Genomic DNA, 20,909 nt, shown 5'->3' with positions numbered 1-20,909 from the left:
GAGTAAGGGGAAGCCATGCCCGTGGAGTGCAGCAGGGAGGTAATTCTGTCAAGATTGGCCAAGTACATGGAATAGCACGTGAGCCATTGTTATCAGCAAGAGAACAAAGTCTTTATGAACCTCCCATACTTTCCTGGGATTTCCTGGGATTTTCAGATTCCCCCCCTTTACAAACACCAGCAGTGGAATTGAGTGGGGGAATATGATGGCACACACAGCCATAATGCAGCAACAGGAAGTTGTGCCTAACATGCCTTGGGCCATCCTCCTCAGCCTCAATAATGGTGGAAGCAGCCACCTGTTTCTTGCTGTCATGCTGGGCTGCTTACATGGGAACCATAGAACCACTCCTGAAGCCATGCAAATCCTCAGGCACGAAAGAGGGACAGACATCCCAAACAGGCCACTCAATAGTGTGGACAAAAAAGAGGGAAAAGAGATGAGACGTCAAAGGAAATTTGCAATAACAGAACAATGTAAAAAGGCAGGTTGATGGTTCTATAAATCTTCCAGGCAGGTGTGTGCAGGTGTCTTGAGCTCTGTCTTCTACTCATGCACAGTTGATTGTTAATATCCATGCAGGATGTTGTAACTCCAAGCTGTATCCACACTGCAAGACAGACTGGGGAATTCCTACATGGCTGATTGTCAAACTTGTTGGGCTAATATGAAGGTGGCCATGTTGAAGTTGTTGCCAAGGCCATGTAGCCAAAAATTATCCTTGTTGGTTTCTGAGGCTTGGGCTACAGTATCAAGACACAGAAAGGGGTGATAATGCAGTGCACCTAGTGAGTGTATTGCCTTAATGGTCCAATTATTTATAATTAAGTTGGCCCACAAGAAAACACAAAAATAATTACTTGGGCTATAACTACATTATACATTTCACCAGTTTAAGAGTTTACAGAAACATCCACAATACGTAGTGAGCTGGTTCAAAACGTGAGAGCCAGTCCACAGACCTAATGCATGAGGGTTCATATGCAAGCTAGTGGCTGAGGAGAGCTGAACAAAATCTTTTGTATGTGTATGCTATATTTACTGTGTTGTGTGTTTGTTATCTGGCATTTGTAAGAGTGACATGAGGCTGTCACAGATAGGGAAACCTATCCATAACTGGAGTATAAAAGTGACAATGTAGACACACAAGACATTGAATCAGTGATGTCAGAACAAACCAGCCATTAAGATATAGAAAGTAAAATAATACTGAAAGATGAAGACTGTTTGACACGTACTACATTGTAGGAGAAGAATACCTGAAGTTACATAGGAATTCCGTCAGAAGCAATCCTGAAAAAATGAAGGAAGCGTCACGTCACTGTGTGGGGGAGGAGGAGAACATTAAAGGCTGGGGAGAAGACAAGGGATAAATGGAATTAGAAGAAAGTGAGAGAGGTCATGTTTTAATAATTAGTGGCATAGAAGTAGCATGTGAAAGCTAATAAATCTGCAGTTTTAAAGGCCTAAGATAAGAATAATGTAGAAACTACAACGTGCACAGTTTAAATTGTGGTGGACATTTGTGCCTACCTTTTGTATTTCTGACACCAGGTTTAACATGGACATATTTTGCATTTATATATGTGTGAATTAACAATGAATATTAACATGACAGTATTATTTTTAGGTAGAAACAGCAGAAATAAAATGCATTTTGAATAAATAAATTGATTTCATTATGAATTATGTGTTTGGAAAAGTAAGTACCCTTTTAAAATTGCTTTGACATAACATGGATGATTTTTAATAAAATAATTTGTTTTGCATATCAGATTTGAATTTAAAGAGTGCAAAGTTGTATAAATGTTTTAATTGTAGTAATGTACATTAAGGCGTTCTTAACATGACTAGGCTTGAAAGTTCATTTTTGCAAGCAGCAATAGAAAAATTATTTGCTTATCTTCCCATTTGACCTGAATTATTTCTTTAGGCAGCAGATGTAATGTTGAATATTCTATTGTATTCCAGGGGAAGTGCATGTTTCACGTTTAGCTAACGTAACAATATTTGTTCTAGTTGCTGAGTTGCCCAGGAAAATTAATGAAGCTTATGTGAAAGAATATTAGCTAAGTTTATTGTGTGCCAGGGGAAAGGAACCTTTTCTACCAGACTATTACAAAATGTAATATTTTAGCGGAACCACATGAAGTCATAGTAAGCTGTTAACATTTCTGAATGTAACAGTGTACAATGATTGGATGTTGGATTCAACGCCCAGAGTGTGCCTATTAGTAGGACCAATCGAATGGATTTTGATTATTTTAATTAGTGAAGAACTTTGTAGTCATGAGCAGTTCCCTTCTGAACCTTCCTGAGGTCAGTCAGTCGCTAGCTCTTCTGAGAATAAGTTCTATGCTTGCTTAGTCTTCTCTGTCACACTCTGTTTTCACTAGCTTTCCTGATGAATTTTCTCATCATAGTCTTAACTGCCCTATTTTGTTATGTGGTTCAGTACTAATAAGCCCAACTGATTTTGAACTGCTGATTTGTCCTATGTGCAGCCCATGTTCTGCACTACCCTGATGCTGCTATCAACTGACGCTGAATCGATCAATCATCTTTGTCTGCTGTCCCAAAAGGAGAGGCATAACTTCTTGTTTCCCTTCTTAGGTCGAGCATAGCAGTGCGCAGGTGCTGCTTTTCTGACGTGCTGGTATTTATCTGGGCTTTAAACCACGTCCAACGCACGCCCATCACTATCACTCGTTGGTGGGCTTACCCTTCAAGAAACCTTTATTTCCCCTGGTAAATGCTTTACTAGTGTACCTCCCTGGGGCGGTTTAGTTACCGCCTTGAACGTCAACCCTGTTACATGGCTAATTGCACTTTTGTCAATAAGTTTGACTGCAAGCAAACTTCTTTTTCCTTTTTGTGGTCTCCTTCATACTGATGCCGTGGCGCTTCGAATTGACTAGCTTATGTGAAACTGTATTACTTTTCATTTTCAATTTATGTGGCAAAAAATGTCCGGTTAGGAGTGTAAAACACTGATAGCTCTAACTCCAGAAAATGTGAGACACATTGCATTGAAAATGCTTGTTCAGTTAATAACTTACACCAGCATATTTTTGTAGTGAGTTATTTTAGCTAGATATTTTCCAAATAATTTTTGTCTTCTTTTATTTTTGCATTCTGCCAGCATGTGTTAGCGCGTTCCCACACATGCAAGTTTCAATTTTGGTTAGTGTTAGGAATGGCCCATCTCTGAAACCTGAAATCTGAAATTGATTGCTAAAACGGTATTTGGATGATTTAATGATGTCACCATCATCTGTTTTGAATTAAAAAAATTATGTGTATTATGTGTTATTGCTAATATACATCATTATTTTGGAGTGACAGTAATGATGTTTACTAGGTTGAATCTTTTCAGATGCTTTGGTCAGCCTATGGTTTTCATGTATGTTTATAACGTAGTTTTACCCATCATTTAGGTGACATTAATTTTGGGATTGTAATAAAGCTTTGACACTTTATTCAGGGGGTCATTCCAACCCTGGCGGTCGGTGTTAAAGCGGCGGCCAACCCGCAAACAGGCAGGCGGCCAAAAAAATGGAATTCCGACCCTGGCGGGAACCGCCAACACAGCCCGCCACTTTAACACTCCGACCGCCACGGCGGTACAGACAAGCAGCGCAGCGGTCACCGCCAACAGACAGGCGGCAGACAATGTACCGCCCACCCTATCACAACTCACCAATCCGCCACCTTTTCCGGGGCGGGAGCCCCGCCGATAAAAACACGGCGGAAACAGACTACGAACGGGAAAACGCTCACCTCTACACACTCCACGAGGAATCTGGACAGCATGGAACCGGAACTACACATCCTCCCAGCCATTGTCTTCCTGCTCCTCTACCAGGAGCACGAACGCCGGCGCAGACGACAACGGTGAGTACTGCACCTACGACACAGGGGAGGGGGGAGGCAAAAAATTACAGGGACACACATACGCCACACACCCACCCCCACCCTCACCCACAACAACACACACATCAATGCAGAGCAACAAGTCAGAGTGACACCCCCCAAACCCCCCGGAAGAATGCAAAGACAAAATGAAATGATCATTAAAAATGAAGTATATTATAGCATAATTGAAGTTAAGTGAAATATGAAATATATAAATAAAATATATTACATCATGAACAATATATACATAGGTCAAAAGTCCGGCCCATATTGGCTATCATCCATTGTTCGTGGGCCAATGGGCCTAAACACATGGGCAAAGCCCACACACGAGACCCGATTCCATTGGAGAGAACACTGCAGGGGCATCAGATAGTAAAACTACAGGCACCTCAGGGGGAAGGGAAGGGGGGGCACCTCAGCCTGTTGAGTCCACGACGCCAGATCCACGAGGGGCCTCCATGCCCACTGTACCATCCTGGGGAGTGCAAAGCCACAGTCCATCAAGTGGATTACAGACTCCACTGGTTCTGGAGGAGGCATGGTGCCCAGAGTGCTTCGTGAAGCCCTGGCCGACACAGATCCGGCCCTGCCAATGGGCCAGCGGTGCTTGAGATGAAGGGCCCAGCGGAGCGGTGCTTGACAGGAAGGGCCCAGCGGAGCAGTTCAGAGACGGCGGTGCCCAGCGGAGCGGTGCTTGACAGGAAGTGCCCAGCGGAGCGGTGCAGAGACGGCGATGCCCAGTGGAGCGGTGCTTGAGATGAAGGGCCCAGCGGAGCGGTGCTTGACAGGAAGGGCCCAGTGGAGCGGTGCTTGACAGGAAGGGACCAGCGGAGCGGTGCTTGACAGGAAGTGCCCAGCGGAGCGGTGCAGAGACGGCGATGCCCAGTAGAGCGGTGCTTGAGATGAAGGGCCCAGCGGAGTGGTGCTTGACAGGAAGGGCCCAGCGGAGCGGTGCTTGTCTTGAAGGGCCCTGTTAAGCGGTGCTTGTCACGGCGGGGCCCTGTTCAGCGGTGCTTGTCACGGCGGGGCCCTGTTCAGCGGTGCTTGTCTTGAAGGGCCCAGTTCGGCGATGCTTGTCACGGCGGGGCCCTGTTCAGCGGTGCTTGACATGTGTTCCCAGGGAACCAGATCTGGCCAATATTTTCCGCTCAGTCGCCATCCGACCTTTCGCTTGCGGGGCCCTCCTGTGTTGGAGTCCTGGGCCCGTGGGTGTCCTCCTTCACATCCGAAATGGGGCTGGTGGGGCCCGCCGGGGCAGCTCGCCTGCTGCCGGACTTGTCCGCCCTGCTGCCCTTGCCCTCCTTCGCCGATTCTCTGGGGCCCTTGCCTCCCTTTGTGGATGTGCCAGGTGACGGTGGCAGGGTAGTGCCTTTGGGGGCTGCAGTCTCTGGCCTCTCGCGCCGGCCCTTCCCTTTTTTAGTTTTTTTCCCAGGGGGTGGGATGGCTGTCCCCTTGCTGCTGGCCGATGTTGCTGCCATAGAAGCTGGTGGACTCCAATAGCCCTGGACTATGGTCCTTGTAGGTGCAGGGCTTGTGGTGGCTGAGGTGCTGTTTGGACTCTTACGAGATGGAGGGGGTGGGTCAGGTGAGGCAAAGAGGTTAATTTTGGAGAGGAAAAACTTTTTAGGAGCAGTGGGAAGGGTAGGTGCAGTGGGTATGGGAGTGGAGGAAGAGGATGTGGTTGTAGGAGAGTCAAGTGTGGTGTCTTTGGGTGCAGGTGTTTGTGACGGAGGCTGTCGTGAGGTGGATGGCAGTTGGGTGGGTGGCTGCCTGCGTTTGTGTGGTTTGGAAGAGGGGGTGACAGACACACTGGGAGAGGACACAGGGGACGTGTAAATGGCAGTGGGGGTGGTGCCTGCACGTGTGCGGAGTGTTCTGGTGGGTGTGCTGGTGATGGACGTACTGGCTGATGGTGGTGTGCATGCAGATGTGAGTGGAGACGTCACAGGGAGGGAGGAGGGAGACGAGGAGGAGGGGGACACAGAGGAGGCAGTGGCTGTTGGCATGTCTGCATGTGGATGTTGCATGTGTGAATGCTTGTGTGATCTGTGGTGCTTATGTCTGGATGAGCTGCCCTTGGGTGTTGATGTGTGTGCAGGCTGGTCTGTAGGTGTGGCTGGGATAGGCAGAGGAACAGCGGAGTGGGACTGAGATGAGGAAATTGGAGGGGGGAGGCAGGAGACAGTGACAATGGCTGCCGTCAGTGCTGAGGCCAGAGCGTTGAACGATCGCTGATGGGCAGCCTGACCCGAATGAATGCCCTCCAGGTATGCATTGCTCCGGTGCACCTCCCTTTCTACACCCTGGATGGCACTCAAAAGGGTAGACTGCCCAACAATGAGCGTCTGGAGGAGGTCAATGATCTCCTCACTGAGGGCAGCAGGGGTAACTGGGACAGGGCCTGAGGTGCCTGGGGCGAAGGAGATGCCCGCCTTCCTGGCCGAGCGGGCACGGGGCGAACGCTGAGGGGCTGCTTGGAGGGCGGAGCTGGTGCGCTGGGTGGCGGCTGTACCTGTTGTAGCGGTGGGCACGGATGTTGCCACCACCACAAGGGAGCTCACTTCCGAGGACGTGTCTGTGTCGCTGACATCTCCACGGGTCCCCGTTGTGGAGCTCCCCTCGCCCTCCATCTCACTGGTGATCTCGGAGTCTGTTGCATGGCCCTCCGCTATTTTCAGTAGCACACAGGTACGAATCAACGCCGCCATTTTACATTTACTTAAAGTCTCTCTACTGTATGTGTTTCCCCCCAGTTCCTGTTAACTGAGTTGTGACTTTCCCTTCCGTTTTCAGAGCTGTGGGCCCCACTGCGTGACCTCTGCTTTGTTTGCCCATGGACTACAGCTGTGTGACAGTGGTATGTTGTCATCACAATGTAACTGAACATTTTGGCACCGTTATGTCTAATACATTTGTTCAAAATACAAGCAGACTCCAGATTTTTTAAGTGCAATAAATGATTTTATTAAAGTGCTAAATTTAGGGACATGATTGTAAAACGGTGATGGGTGATGGTGGAGTAATGTCCATGGCAGAGTCCAGTTTTCAGTCTCACAGGTGCATTGTCCATATGCCTGTGGAAGGATGGATCAGGGGCAGTTAAAGTTTGGACAGTGTGACAATGTGGGACAGTGGGATGACATTAGGGGGTATCGTTTGCTGGCGGGGGTCTTGGCATCCTACTCTGTCTTCTTCTGAGATCTCAGGTGCCGCTTGCGGGGTGGTTCTTCTTCTGCAGGAGGTGGGGTTCTGGTGGCCTGTCGTTGTGTGGGGGCCTCCTGTCCACTAGCGCTGGCGGAGGTGGTAGCCTGGTCTGGGTCCATGCTAGTGACAGGGGCCCTTTGTGGTGCCACATGGTCCCGCAATGTGGTGACTATCTGGTTAAGGGCCACGACGATGGTCCCCATTGCGGAACTAATGTTTCTCAGTTCCTCTCTGAACCCCATGTACTGTTCCTCCTGCAGTACCTGGATCTCCTGGAACCTGGCCAGTACCGTAGCCATCGTCTCCTGGGAGCAGTGGTATGCTCCCATGATGGAGGAGAGGGCCTCTTGGAGAGTGGGTTCCCTGGGCCTGTCCCCCCCCTGTCACACAGCAGCCCTCCCAGTTCCCCTGTTTCCCTGGGCCTCTGTCCCCTGGACCGTGTGCCCACTACCACTGCCCCCAGGTCCCTGTTGTTGTTGGGGTGGTGGGTCAACCTGGGTGCCCTGTAGTGGTGGACACACCGCTGATTGACGTGTCCTGGAGACAGAGGCATGGGCCCGCTGGGTGGGAGCTGTGCTGGTGTTCCCAGAGGGGGTTAGGTCTGCTGTAGCCTGTGGCTGTCTGTGGGGAACCGACTGTCCCGAGGTCCCCGATGGGCCGGGCTGGAAATCTGGGTCCAGGGAGACAGAGCTGCTGTCATCACTGGGGGCCTCTTCTGGGGGTGGGATGGACATCTCTGGACCCTCCTGGGCGGTGTGGTGGCGTTCGGGTCCTGCAGGGGTATAAGAGTATGGTTATTGCTTCTGTGTGTACCATTTCGTGTAATGGGTGGGTGGCCGTGTACCCCAGTGCTGGCATTCCCTTGTGGGGGCTTTTGTGACGGTGGCTTGTGTGGGAGAAGGGTATGTGCAGTGGGCATGCTTTGGTGATGGGTGTCCATGCTTTGTGGACGCATGCAGGGCTAGGTTTTGGGATGGGTGGGTTGTGATGGTGAGCCATTTGCAAGGAGTTGGTGTGATGGGGGTGGGGGTGAGGGTGGGGGTAAGATTTGGCATGCAGGTGGGGTGGGGGGAATGAAGTAGTGAAGATTTGACTTACCAGAGTCCATTCCTCCGCCTACTCCTGCGAGGCCCTCAGGATGTGCAAGACTTCCTCGTCCCATGCTGTGAATTCTGGGGGAGTAGGTGGGGGTCCGCCGCCAGTCTTCTGCACCGCAATGTTGTGCCTTGATACCATGGAACGCACCTTCCCCCGTAGGTCGTTCCACCGCTTCCTGATGTCGTCCCGATTTCGTGGATGCTGTCCCACAGCGTTGACCCTGTCCACTATTCTTTGCCATAGCTCCATCTTCCTGGCAATGGTGGTGTGCTGCACCTGTGTCCCGAAGAGCTGGGGCTCTACCCGGACTATTTCCTCCACCATGACCCTGAGTTCTGCGTCAGAGAACCTGGGGTGTCTTTGGGGTGCCATGGGGTGGTGTGGATGAGGTGAGGGGTGGTGTATGTGTTGTAGAGTGTGGTGAGTGTGGTGGTGTATGGTGTTTTGTGTGTGGATATTGTGTGGGTGATGTTGTGATTTGCCTCTGTGTGATGGTCTACTCTATTCTGTGCTGTCTATCTCTGTGATTCAGTCGCAATTGTGGTCGTAAGTGTTTGTGGGTGATGTGGGTGTGTGTTTTATATTTAATTGGGTGTGTGGGAGTGGTGTGTGTATGTGTCTCAGGTGTGTGTATTTTGAATTGTCCAATGTGGCTGTGTTTTGTAGAGGTGTGTGTATTTTGAGCGTGGCGGTGTGTACCGCCAATGGAATACCGCGGTTGAAAGACCGCTGCGGGGATTTGTGGGTCGGAATGGCATGGGCGTATTTCTGTTGGCGTGACGGTGGAGGTTTGGTCATCGCCAGTTTTTCGCTGGCCCTTGCTGATGCGGACTTTTGTTGATGTCTGTTTTTTGGCGGTTTGCCAGTTGCGGGTCAGAATGACCGTGGCGGTTCACCGCGACCGCGGCGGTGTTATGGCGGTCTTCTGACCGGCAGTAAGCGCCTTTTACCGCCGAGGTCAGAATGACCCCCTCAGTTTGGAGCTTTGTTTTTGTGTTGAATTATTCATGGTTTTATGGTTTTTAATATTGTTTATGGTTTCATGTCAATGATTTGTGATTGTATGATTCTGACTATTACCTCCTTCACCAAGCCCAAAGATTCAGTCAACCTCCGAGGGTAAGAATTGGTGTTAGTGTTATCTCACCCGGGTGCTTGCAGTTTCTGGACCCAAAGTGCGATGAAGACTTCCGCGGGTGCTAGAGCAGTTTTGGTAGCAGAGGATGGTTGTGATTATGTTTTGTGAGAAGTAGAGTTAGAATTTTCCCATATTGTGAGCTGTTCTTGGTGTAGAGTAAGAGCTAATGAAATCTCAGCGTTGTGTTGCAAGTGTACAGTATGAGTTTTGAGTGGGGTTTTGCGCTTGCAATGCTTTAGCAAATCACGGCGAAGTGTGATGTATGAGCGAAGTAGGGAGTTTGCGTACTCCAAGGTAGTTGAGAAGGGAGCTTGTGTACTTCAAAGAGTGAGAGTAGGGGAGTTTGCATACTCCAAGTGAATGATGCTCTTTGAACTCAAAAATTGCCTACATGCTTGTTGTTGGCAACAGGTCCTGCAAGGCCTAAGTCTCTGGAGTATGTACAAGTGTATGGAGACACTTGGTTAATTTATTTTCTGCAGGTAAGGTGTTGGACGATTGAGCACTGTTGAGAACACCAGTAGTATTTCCCTTGAGTATGTGTGTTGTTAGTTGATATTAAGTGAATCCTGGGTGCACATGGAGGATCTGTATCAATCGGAGTGAGGGTTGCGTTTCAACTGTTACTTGCTTTTGTGAGAAAGCAATAGCTGGAAGAGTAGCTGTTTGTGTGAGAGGCCACTGTCAAAAATTCTATAAGGCTTCCCAAGTGTTTGAATCCTACCTGTAGTGTGAAGACAGGTTTTTGGTTTTTGTGCTCGTAATATTTTGCATTTACGTTTTGCGTGAAGTGTTGAGACTGCTCTGAAGTGAGTCGCAGCTGCTGAACGGAGTGAGTGTGACATAATTTGGTCCGCACTGGGATAGGTCAGATAGTGCGCACGGATTGGTGGACAAGGCTGCACTGCTATAGGTTGAGAGCAGCTGGTGAAAACAATTGTGGGATTTCAAATTACTTCCTGGTTTCATAGAGTTTGTGTTTGAGAATTAGGTTTGTGAATGAAACTAATGAAGTTTTTTAAAGCTTTATAGAGCGTGTTGAGAGGAGATACTTTTATTCCAGTTAGGGAGGGTGAGCCTACTCCACCTGAGGGTACACCTGCATTCTAAGTAATGGAAGAGAGAGGAGTTTCAGCATGTCTTTGGGGAAATAAATGGTGCAAATTAACCGAGAAGGAAAGTACCTTAGCTTTTTGTTACTGTTCAACCATTAATTTGAGAATTTTAGAGAATCTATAGAGGGTGATGTACGACTCAAAGCTCCTTACTAGATCTGTACAGTTTGACAGTGGGAAGTGCTTGCTATTTGTGAATTAGGTGTGAGACAAAAAGAGGCTTAGAAATTCAAAAGCAGAATGAGGAAAACAGAGAAGACATTAGCAGGAGCTAGGTGGAATGCAGAGCAGATAATGTGGAGGGCAGATACATTAAATACAGTGAAGTCTAATGTCAAAAAGAAATCTGAGGAAGATCTAGAACAAAAATCGGGTGAAAATAAAAGGGTAGCAAATGTCAACAGTGATTGAGATGATGAAGTCATAACTCAGTTGTTGCAGCATCGTCCCCCACTGTATAATCCAGTCAAATCAGTAAATCAGAATGTAGTCTGGAATGTTGCTACAGCTTCAGTTGTACAAAGCCAGTTTCAGATGATTACAAACGAGCCTACTGCAAATGTTGCACAGGTGCCAGCGATATATCTGACAATTTCAAATGTTAACACAGTTCAGAATTTCCCAGTTCAAGGTATGCCGCAGCCAATTCAGAACGCAGGAATGACTCAGTTCGAGTCCACATCTAATGTACAGACACCTGCACAAGTAATGAATCAGAGACAGACCATGCCAATGTATTCCCTAGTAATTACATTGCACAATATTGCCCAGACTTTTGTTACAGTATTGACTGGTCAGAGGAAAGGATTAATGTCCCCGAAAAATCAGTCAAATCTGTCAGGACCCGAAGCATTAACGGTTGCTGTAACCATAAGTCCAGTAGTCTGGTTGTGTGCCCAACGTAATAACAAGAATAGTCCCCAGACTCCGAATCCAGTATCATTAATGAATTCACCTTTCGGACTAACTGCAGAAATGGAGAGACTGAGCACTACAGTGCCAGCCATGACCCCTATTGCTGGACTTTTTTACTTTTGCAGGGTCATCTCCAAACTTTTTGCCTCCTGCCTCCTATTTGTTCTGATCTGTTGTGTTGGCTTTAAGACTGTGGGCACTTTACCACTGCTAACCAGTGCATATGCTCTCTGTCTAAATTGTATTGGTGATTGGGTTATCCATAATTGGCATATTTGATTTACTGGTATGTCCCTAGTAAAGTGCACTAGAGGTACCCAGGGCCTGTAAATCAAATGCTATTAGTAGGACTGCAGCACTGGTTGTGCCACCCCCATTAGTAGTCCTGTAAACATGGATCTGACCTGCCACTGCAGTGTCTGTGATTGCAGTTTTAAACTGCCAATTCAACTTGCCAAGTGAAGCCACTTGCCAGGCCTAAACCTTCCCTTTTTATACATGTAAGAAACCCCTAAGGTAGGCCCTAGATAGCCCCAAGGGCAGGGTGCAGTGTATGTTAACGGTGGGACATGTACTTATGTGTTTTACATGTCCTGACAGTGAAATACTGGCAAATTCATTTTTCACTCTTGCATGGCCTGTCCCTCTCATAGGTTAACATGGGTGCTACCTTTAAATATGATTAAAGCGTAGATTCCCTTTGGGTGCAGATAGGCATGTGGAGTTTGGGGTTTCTGAACTCAGAATTTGAAAATAGATCTTTTAGTGAAGTTGGTTTTTAGATTGTGAGATTGAAAATGCCACTGTTAGAAAGTAGGCATTTTCTAGCTTAACCCCTTAAATCCTACCTCCCTGGTGCGTGTCACGACCAGTGGCCGACACCAGGGAGGGTGTTAATAAATCCTCGGGTGACACGGAAGCTTCTGTGTCTCCCCCCCGCCCCCCACCCACCCCTTTGTGACGGCGCGCTGACATTACAAAGTTGTTTTCCCGATCGAAGCAGGAAGCAGCCTTGCGGCCGCTTCCTGCTTCAATGGGGAAAACGGCCTTCCCCACGTTCGGGAATGCCTCGTAATTAAGGGGAGAGTCTCCCCTTTCTTACGAGGCCTTCCTGAAAGTGTTTCCTGGCCCCCGATAGAGGCCTTCCTGAAAGTGTTTCCTGGCCCCCGATCGCAGCACAGCTAACCCCTTAAATCCTACCTCCCTGGTGCGGGTCACGACCAGTGGCCGACACCAGGGAGGGTGTTAATAAATCCTCGGGTGACACGGAAGCTTCCGTGTCTCCCCCCCGTCCCCTTTCTTACTAGGCCTTCTGAAAGTGTTTCCTGGCCCCCGATTGCATCAGAGCTGCGATCGGGGGCCAGGAAACACCACTAGACGCCAGGGATTTCACTTGGGGGGCGGCCCCCTCGGAAAACGGGCCGCCCCCCCCCGGGGCATTTTTTTTATTTAAAAAAAAGGTAGGTGCCCCCTGGGGGGGGGGGGGGGTGCGATTGCGCTCCCCCAGGGGAATTTTTTTTTTTCCCCAAAGAATAAATTACAAAAATTAAAACATTTAATAAAATGACAGGGGGTCGCCTGTGGGCAGGGTGACCCCCTGTGGGGGCAATATTCTTTTTTAGATGTTGTAGGGTTTCCCTGGGGGCCATTTTGGCCCCCAAGGAAACCATACAACAACTAAAAAAAATAGATCTATATATAGATATATATATATATATATATATATCTATGTAGATAGATATATCTATGTACATGGATATATCTATAGATATATCGATGTAGATAGATATATATATATAGAGGTAGATCTATATATATCAATCAAAGAGATTTATAAAGAGCGCTACTCACCCGTGAGGGTCTCAAGGCGCTGGGGGGGGGGGGTTGGGGGAGGGAAAGGGGCTGGGAGGTTCACTGTTCGAAAAGCCAGGTTTTGAGGCCCTTCCTAAAAAGAAGTAGGTTTTGGGTCTTGCGAAGGTGGGTTGTGAGGGCGTTCCAGGTTTTGGGTGCAAGGTAGGAGAAGGATCTGCCCCCGGTGGTGTTGTGTTTGATGCAGGGGACAGAGGCGAGAGAGAGGTCAGCTGAGCGGACGTTTCATGTGGGGGTGTGGAAGGTGACTCTCGTTGAGATAGGCAGGGCCTGTGTTGTGGAGTGATTTGTGTGCGAGGATGAGGATCTTGAAGGTGATCCTTTTGTCAATGGGGAGCCAGTGGAGGGATTTGAGGTGTGGAGAGATGTGTTCGTGTCGGGGGAGGTCGAGGATGCGTCGTGCTGCTGAGTTCTGGATGCGTGTAGTTTGCGCTTGAGTTTTAGAGTGGTGCCGGCATAGAGGGCGTTTCCGTAATCAAGCCTGCTGCTGATGAGTGCGTGAGTGACAGTTTTTCTGGTCTCTGTGGGGATCCATTTGAATGCTTTTCAGTATACGGAGTGTTTTGAAGCATGAGGAGGTGAGAGCGTTGATTTGTTGGGTCATCGAGAGGGAGAAGTCTAGGATGATGCTGATTTTGCGTGCGTGGTTGGCGGGGTGGGTGCAGGGCCTAGCGTGGTGGGCCACCATGAGGGGTCCCAGGTGTTTTTGTGTGGGCCAAAGAGGATTATTTCGGTTTTGCTTGAGTTGAGTTTCAGGTGGTTGGCTGTCATATATATATCACTTTTGTCAATATTTGTGTGGTTTCCCTGGGGGGAAAAGGGTCCGACTTGTCTAGTGGCAGTTTTAGTGTCATAAAGAAGCGCAGAAGGTTTATATGCCTACTGCAAAGAGCAAATCTGTATTTTATGTAAATAGCTGAGTACATTAGTAAAGTCAGCCATTACCTGTGCTATAATACCAATGAAATGTATGTGCGGGGTGGAGGGCGGCTATGGAGAGATGAAGGGCACTTTTGCTGGGTGGTAATGAGGAAATCCGAGGAGGAGGGAGTGGGAGCACCAATGATGATTGGAGGACTGGGCGCAGGAGGTGCTAAAGACTGTGACGAATGGTATGTGACAAGGTGTTTTTTGAGTGTCTTGAAAGTACGTGCTGATTGAGGGAAGAAGCGCAGGTAAGGTGGCCTCTACTGTTGCACGTATCTCACACACACCATCGATTTTGTGACTGTCTACGTAGGCTAGTGTTTTAGAGCAACAGTTTAGCCAATAGCAGAGATGGCATCTTGATGGATGACTGCTGCCTGCACTCGGGTTATAGAGGACAGCTCTGACATAGGATCAGAGACTGAGACATCAGATACTGAGACAGCATCTGAGGGATAGGACAATGGCGCAGACTCTGGGAGTGATTTTTCAGTCAGAGGAGTCCCATTCGATAACTCCTCTTCCAGTACATTATGAGGGAGGTGATGAGGACAGTCCTGCTGTCCCTTCGCAAGCTGTTCGGGCAACTGGGTAATAGTGGGTTAGGCCAACCCAGAGAGCAGGTGAATGCGGCGGCAACCAGAGAGAGAGGGAGAGAGAGAGAGTGCTCTCTTGGGAACTCCCCAATTTAGTTCAGCCCCAAATTCCACCACCCAAATCATATTGTGGAGACATCAAAATTATCTATGGCAAAACAAGCTGGTTTTGTAAGGCAGGCACCTGTGTTTTTGGTCCTGGATTCGGTGGCCATATAGAGAAACACACTAAAACCAAACATTTCTGGAAACTAGACATTCGGGGGAGTCTACAGAGGTGTGACTTGTGTGGATTCCCCAAAGTTTTCTTACCCAGAATACCCTGCAAAGCTGAAATGTTGAAAAAAAACTCAATTTTTCTCGCATTTCTGTCACACAAACTACAGGAATATGCTGGGATCCACAACATTCCTACCACCCAGTGACTCCTCACCTGTCCTGATAAAAACACTACCCCACTTGAGTGCCTACACCTAGTGCCTGTGTCAGGAATGGATCACCCCAGGGTCAACATCTGCCTCACGTAAGGACCAACATTGACCGTTGTGTGATCTATTCCTGTCGCGGGCACCAGGCCTAACCACACAAGTGAGGTATCATATTTATCGGGAGACTTGGGGGAACGCTGGGTGGAAGGAAATTTGTGGCTCCTCTCAGATTCCAGAACTTTCTGTCACCGAAATGTGAGGAAATCGTGTTATTTTAGCCACATTTTGAGGTTTGCAAAGGATTCTGGGTAACAGAACCTGGTCAGAGCCCCACAAGTCACCCCATCTTGGATTCCCCTAGGTCGCTAGTTTTCAAAAATGCACAGGTTTGGTAGGTTTCACTATGTGCCGGCTGAGCTAGAGGCCAAAATCTACAGGTAGGCACTTTGGAAAAAACAGCTGTGTTTTCTATCAAAAAATGGGATGTGTCCATGTTGTGTTTTGGGGCATTTCCTGTTGCGGGCACTAGGCCTACCCACACAAGTGCGGTATCATTTTTATCGGGAGACTTGGGGGAACATAGAATAGCAAAACAAGTGTTATTGCCCCTTATCTTTCTCTACATTTTTTCCTTCCAAATATAAGAGAGTGTGTAAAAAAGACGTCTATTTGAGAAATGCCCTGCAATTCACATGCTAGTATGGGCACCTCGGAATTCAGAGATGTGCAAATAACCACTGCTCCTCAAAACCTTATCTTGATCCCATTTTTCCCCTAGGTCTCTAGTTTTCAAAAATGCACAGGTTTGGTAGGTTTCCCTATGTGCCGGCTGAGCTAGAGGCCAAAATCTACAGGTAGGCACTTTGCAAAAAACAGCTCTGTATTTTGTCAAAAAATGGGATGTGTCCACGTTGTGTTATGGGGCATTTCCTGTCGCGGGCGCTAGGCCTACCCACACAAGTGAGGTATCATTTTTATCGGGAGACTTGGGGGAACGCTGGGTGGAAGGAAATTTGTGGCTCCTCTCAGATTCCAGAACTTTCTGTCACCGAAATGTGAGGAAAACTTGTTTTTTTAGCCACTTTTTGAGGTTTGCAAAGGATTCTGGGTAACAGAACCTGGTCAGAGCCCCACGAGTCACCCCATCTTGGATTCCCCTAGGTCTCTAGTTTTCAAAAATGCACAGGTTTGGTATGTTTCCCTTTGTGCCGGCTGAGCTAGAGGCCAAAATCTACAGGTAGGCACTTTGCAAAAAACAGCTCTGTATTTTGTCAAAAAATGGGATGTGTCCACGTTGTGTTTTGGGGCATTTCCTGTCGCGGGCGCTAGGCCTACCCACACAAGTGAGCTATCATTTTTATCGGGAGACTTGGTGGAACGCTGGGTGGAAGGAAATTTGTGGCTCCTCTCAGATTCCAGAACTTTCTGTCACCGAAATGTGAGGAAAACTTGTTTTTTTAGCCACTTTTTGAGGTTTGCAAAGGATTCTGGGTAACAGAACCTGCTCAGAGCCCCACAAGTCACCCCATCTTGGATTCCCCTAGGTCTCTAGTTTTAAAAAATGCACAGGTTTGGTAGGTTTCACTATGTGCCGGCTGAGCTAGAGGCCAAAATCTACAGGTAGGCACTTTGGAAAAAACAGCTGTGTTTTCTATCAAAAAATGGGATGTGTCCATGTTGTGTTTTGGGGCATTTCCTGTCGCGGGCACTAGGCCTACCCACACAAGTGAGGTATCATTTTTATCTGGAGACTTGGGGGAACATAGAATAGCAAAACAAGTGTTATTGCCCCTTATCTTTCTCTACATTTTTTCCTTCCAAATATAAGAGAGTGTGTAAAAAAGACGTCTATTTGAGAAATGCCCTGCAATTCACATGCTAGTATGGGCACCTCGGAATTCAGAGATGTGCAAATAACCACTGCTCCTCAAAACCTTATCTTGATCCCATTTTGGAAATGCAAAGGTTTTCTTGATACCTCTTTTTCACTCTTCATATTTCAGCAAATGAATTGCTGTATACCCAGTATAGAATGAAAACCAACTGCAGGGTGCAGCTCATTTATTGGCTCTGGGTATCTAGGGTTCTTGATGAACCTACAAGCCCTTTATATCCCCGCAACCAGAAGCGTCCAGCAGACAAAACGGTATATTGCCATTCAGAAATCTGACATTGCAGGAAAAAGTTACAGAGTAAAACATAAAGAAAAATGGCTGTTGTTTTCAGCTCAATTTCAATATTTTTCTTATTTCAGCTGTTATTTTCTGTAGGAAAACCTTTTAGGATCTACACAAATGACCCCTTGCTGAATTCAGAATATTGTCTAGTTTTCAGAAATGTTTAGCTTTCTGGGATCCAGCATTGGTTTCACACCCATTCCTGTCACTAACTGGAAGGAGGTGAAAGCACCAAAAAATAGTAAAAATGGGGTATGTCCCAGTAAAATGCCAAATTTGTGTTGGAAAATGTGGTTTTCTGATTCAAGTCTGCCCATTCCTGAAAGGTGGGAAGATAGTGATTTCAGCACCAGAAACCCTTTGTTGATGGCATTTTCAGGGAAAAAAACACAAGCCTTATTCGGCAGCCCTATTTTCCCATTTTTTTGGAAAAAATGAAATTTTCACTGTATTTTGGCTATTTTCTTGGTCTCCTCCAGGGGAAACCACAAACTCTGGGTACCATTAGAATCCCTAGGATGTTGGAAAAAAAGGACGCAAATTTGGCGTGGATAGCTTATGTGGACAAAAAGTTATGAAGGCCTAAGCGCGAACTACCCCAAATAGCCAAAAAAGGGCTCCGCACTGGGGGGGGGGGGAAAGGCCCAGCAGCTAAGAGGTTAAACCATTCCATGACTCTGCCTGTTTGTGAATTTCCTGTCTGGGTTGGTTTGACAGTTAGGCTGTTTGCACCACTCTCTAGACAGAGACACAAAGGGAGCTGGGGTGTAGCCTGCATATCCTGATGAGCCATCTGTGCTGGGAGGGAGGGGAGGAGTGGTCACTTACACCTGAAAGGGCTGTGCCTGCCCTCACACAAAGCAGTCATCAAGCCCTGGTATATGTATGGGGCCTGGCCTGGGCAAGGCAGGATCTTGAAAACAACAGAGACTTCTCTTTGAAGTAGGCCTGCTTCAAAGGCAGAAAGGGATATAAGAGGAGCACCCAAACCCCCCGGAAAATCAGATTACTTCTGAAACCAAGAGGAACCTCTGCCAAGGAGAAGAGCTGGAGAAGCTGGAGGAGGAGTACTGCCCCTTTGCCTGTTACTGTGCTTTCCTGGGTTGGCCTGCAGTAGCTGCTTCTACCTGAGAGTGAACAAAGACTGACTATGTGTGACTTCCCACTGGTGAAGAATCTACACGGGCTTGAAACTGAGCTTGCCTCCTATTGTTGAAGTCTCAGGGACAGCAAAGACTTCTCTCTGTCTGCATTTGGGCTTTCTGCTGAGAGTCCTGCCTGCCAAGTGGTTCCCTAAGCTGTCTCTGGGCCCTTGGAAGGTGCAGCTGGTCTAAAAGAACAGACATCTACGCAAAGACAGCCGTGCTGGGCAATTTTTGATGCACTACCCGCTTTGCGGCCAAAAAAGGGAGCGCCGCTGGCCTCGTGGCTAAAATCGACACTCCACCTACATCGTGGCTGGAAGATCAACGCAATGTGGCTGGAAAAATGACACGCAGCATCTGCGGCAGCAGCTGTTAATGACGCAAACCCCCACGCAGGACAGTTTCTTAACACCGTGCGACTGGATTTCGACACAACATTGCTGGGCACAGAAAATCAACGCAAAGCCTGCACGGACCCGAAGTGCCCGTCTGAATCAAAACATCGCTCTCTTGCGGAAGAGAAGAAATTACACTTGCGACCCGACTGGAGGAGGAATGATGCACGCTCTCGCTTGTGCATGAGAAATTGACGCATCGCTGACCTTTTCCGACCCACACTCTCCCGTGCGGCTTTATTTTGATGCTCCCAGGCACTTTTGTATACTAACAACGTTCTCACTGTTTTCTAAGGGACTTAAGACTCTTTTGCTTTTCAAATTAATAAATTGATTTGTGGATGTTGAATTTTTGTTGTTTTGGTCTTTTTTTGTTTACATAAATATTATCTACTTTTCTAAATCTGTGTTGTGTCATTTTGTAGTGTTTTCACTGAGTTACTGTGTGTGTTGGTACAAATACCTTACACCTTGCTTCTGAAGTTAAGCCTGCCTGTTTGTACCAAGCTACCTAGGGGGTGAGCAGGGGTTAACTTAGGGTGATTATCCTTGATCCTGACTAGAGTGAGGATCCTTGCTTGGGACGGGGGGTAACCCGACTTCCAACCAAAGACCCCAAATCTAACACCTATGATTTATTTTGGATCGAACCAAACACATAACAGAGTTGGTCCACTGATTGATGTGACATGTCCCCCATGCTCAATGGTATCATCTGTTATGGCTCAAAAGCAGGCTATGAGAGTCCCATGCAATGTTCCACAGTTTGTGCCCCTAAACAATGGTAAGAACATTAGTTTAGAAAGATTGACAAGCCAACAACTGTCTGAATGATTAGATCATTTGAATGGAACCTTAGTTTCAGGAAACATGCCTGAGGGACAAAGGGCGTTAAACATGGCTAGATGAAAGGTGGAATTAATTGAAATGATTGAGGGAATCCTTAACCCCTTCGCTGTCAGGCCTTTTCCCCTCAGGTGGCAGGCCTTTTTTTGGCTATTTGGGGCAGTTTGTGCTTAGGCCCTCATAACTTTTTGTCCACATAAGCTACCCACGCTAAATTTGCCACCATTTTTTCCAACATCCTAGTAATTCTAGAGCTACCCAGACTTTGTGGGTTCCCCTGAAGGAGACCAAGAAATTAGCCAAAATACAGCGAAAATTTCATTTTTTTCAAAAAAATTGGGAAAAAAGGCTCAAAATGTGACTTGTGGACTTTTCCCTGAAAATGGCATCAACAAAGGGTTTGCGGTGCTAAAATCACCACCTTCTCAGCTTTCAGGAACAGGCAGACTTGAATCAGAAAACCCCGTTTTTCAATACAATTTTGGCATTTTACTGGGACACACCGCATTTTTACTATTTTTTGTTCTTTCAGCCTCCTTCCAGTTAGTGACAGAAATGGGTGTGAAACCAATGCTAGATCCCAGTGAGCTAAACATTTCTGAAAAGTAGACACATTTTTTAATTCAGCAAGGGGTAACTTGTGTAGATCGTAAAAGGTTATCCTACAGAAAATAACAGCTGAAATAAAAAGATATTGAAATTGAGGTGAAGAAAACAGCCATTTTACACAACGTTTTACTCTGTAACTTTTTCCTTCCATGTCAGTCTTTTGAAAGCAACATACCGTTACGTCTGCTGGACTTTTCTGGTTGCGGAGATATATAGGGCTTGTAGGTTCATCAAGGACCCTAGGTACCCAGAGCCAATAAATGAGTTGCACCTTGCAATTGGTTTTCATTCTACACCGGGTATACTGCAATTCAGTTGTTGAAATATAAAGAGTGAAAAATAGGTATCAAGAAAACCTTTGTATTTCGAAAATGAGCACAAGATAAGGTGTTTAGAAGAAGTGGTTATTTGCACATCTCTGAATTCCGGGGTGCCCATATTAGCATGTGAATTACAGGGCATTTTCAAATAGATGTCTTTTTTACACACAGTCTTACATTTGGAAGTAAAACATGTATAGAAAGACAAG

This window comes from Pleurodeles waltl, chromosome 1_2 (genome assembly GCF_031143425.1).
Source record: "Pleurodeles waltl isolate 20211129_DDA chromosome 1_2, aPleWal1.hap1.20221129, whole genome shotgun sequence".
In the NCBI taxonomy this organism is placed as follows: Eukaryota; Metazoa; Chordata; class Amphibia; order Caudata; family Salamandridae; genus Pleurodeles; species Pleurodeles waltl.
Note: the sequence above shows the minus strand (reverse complement) of the source record.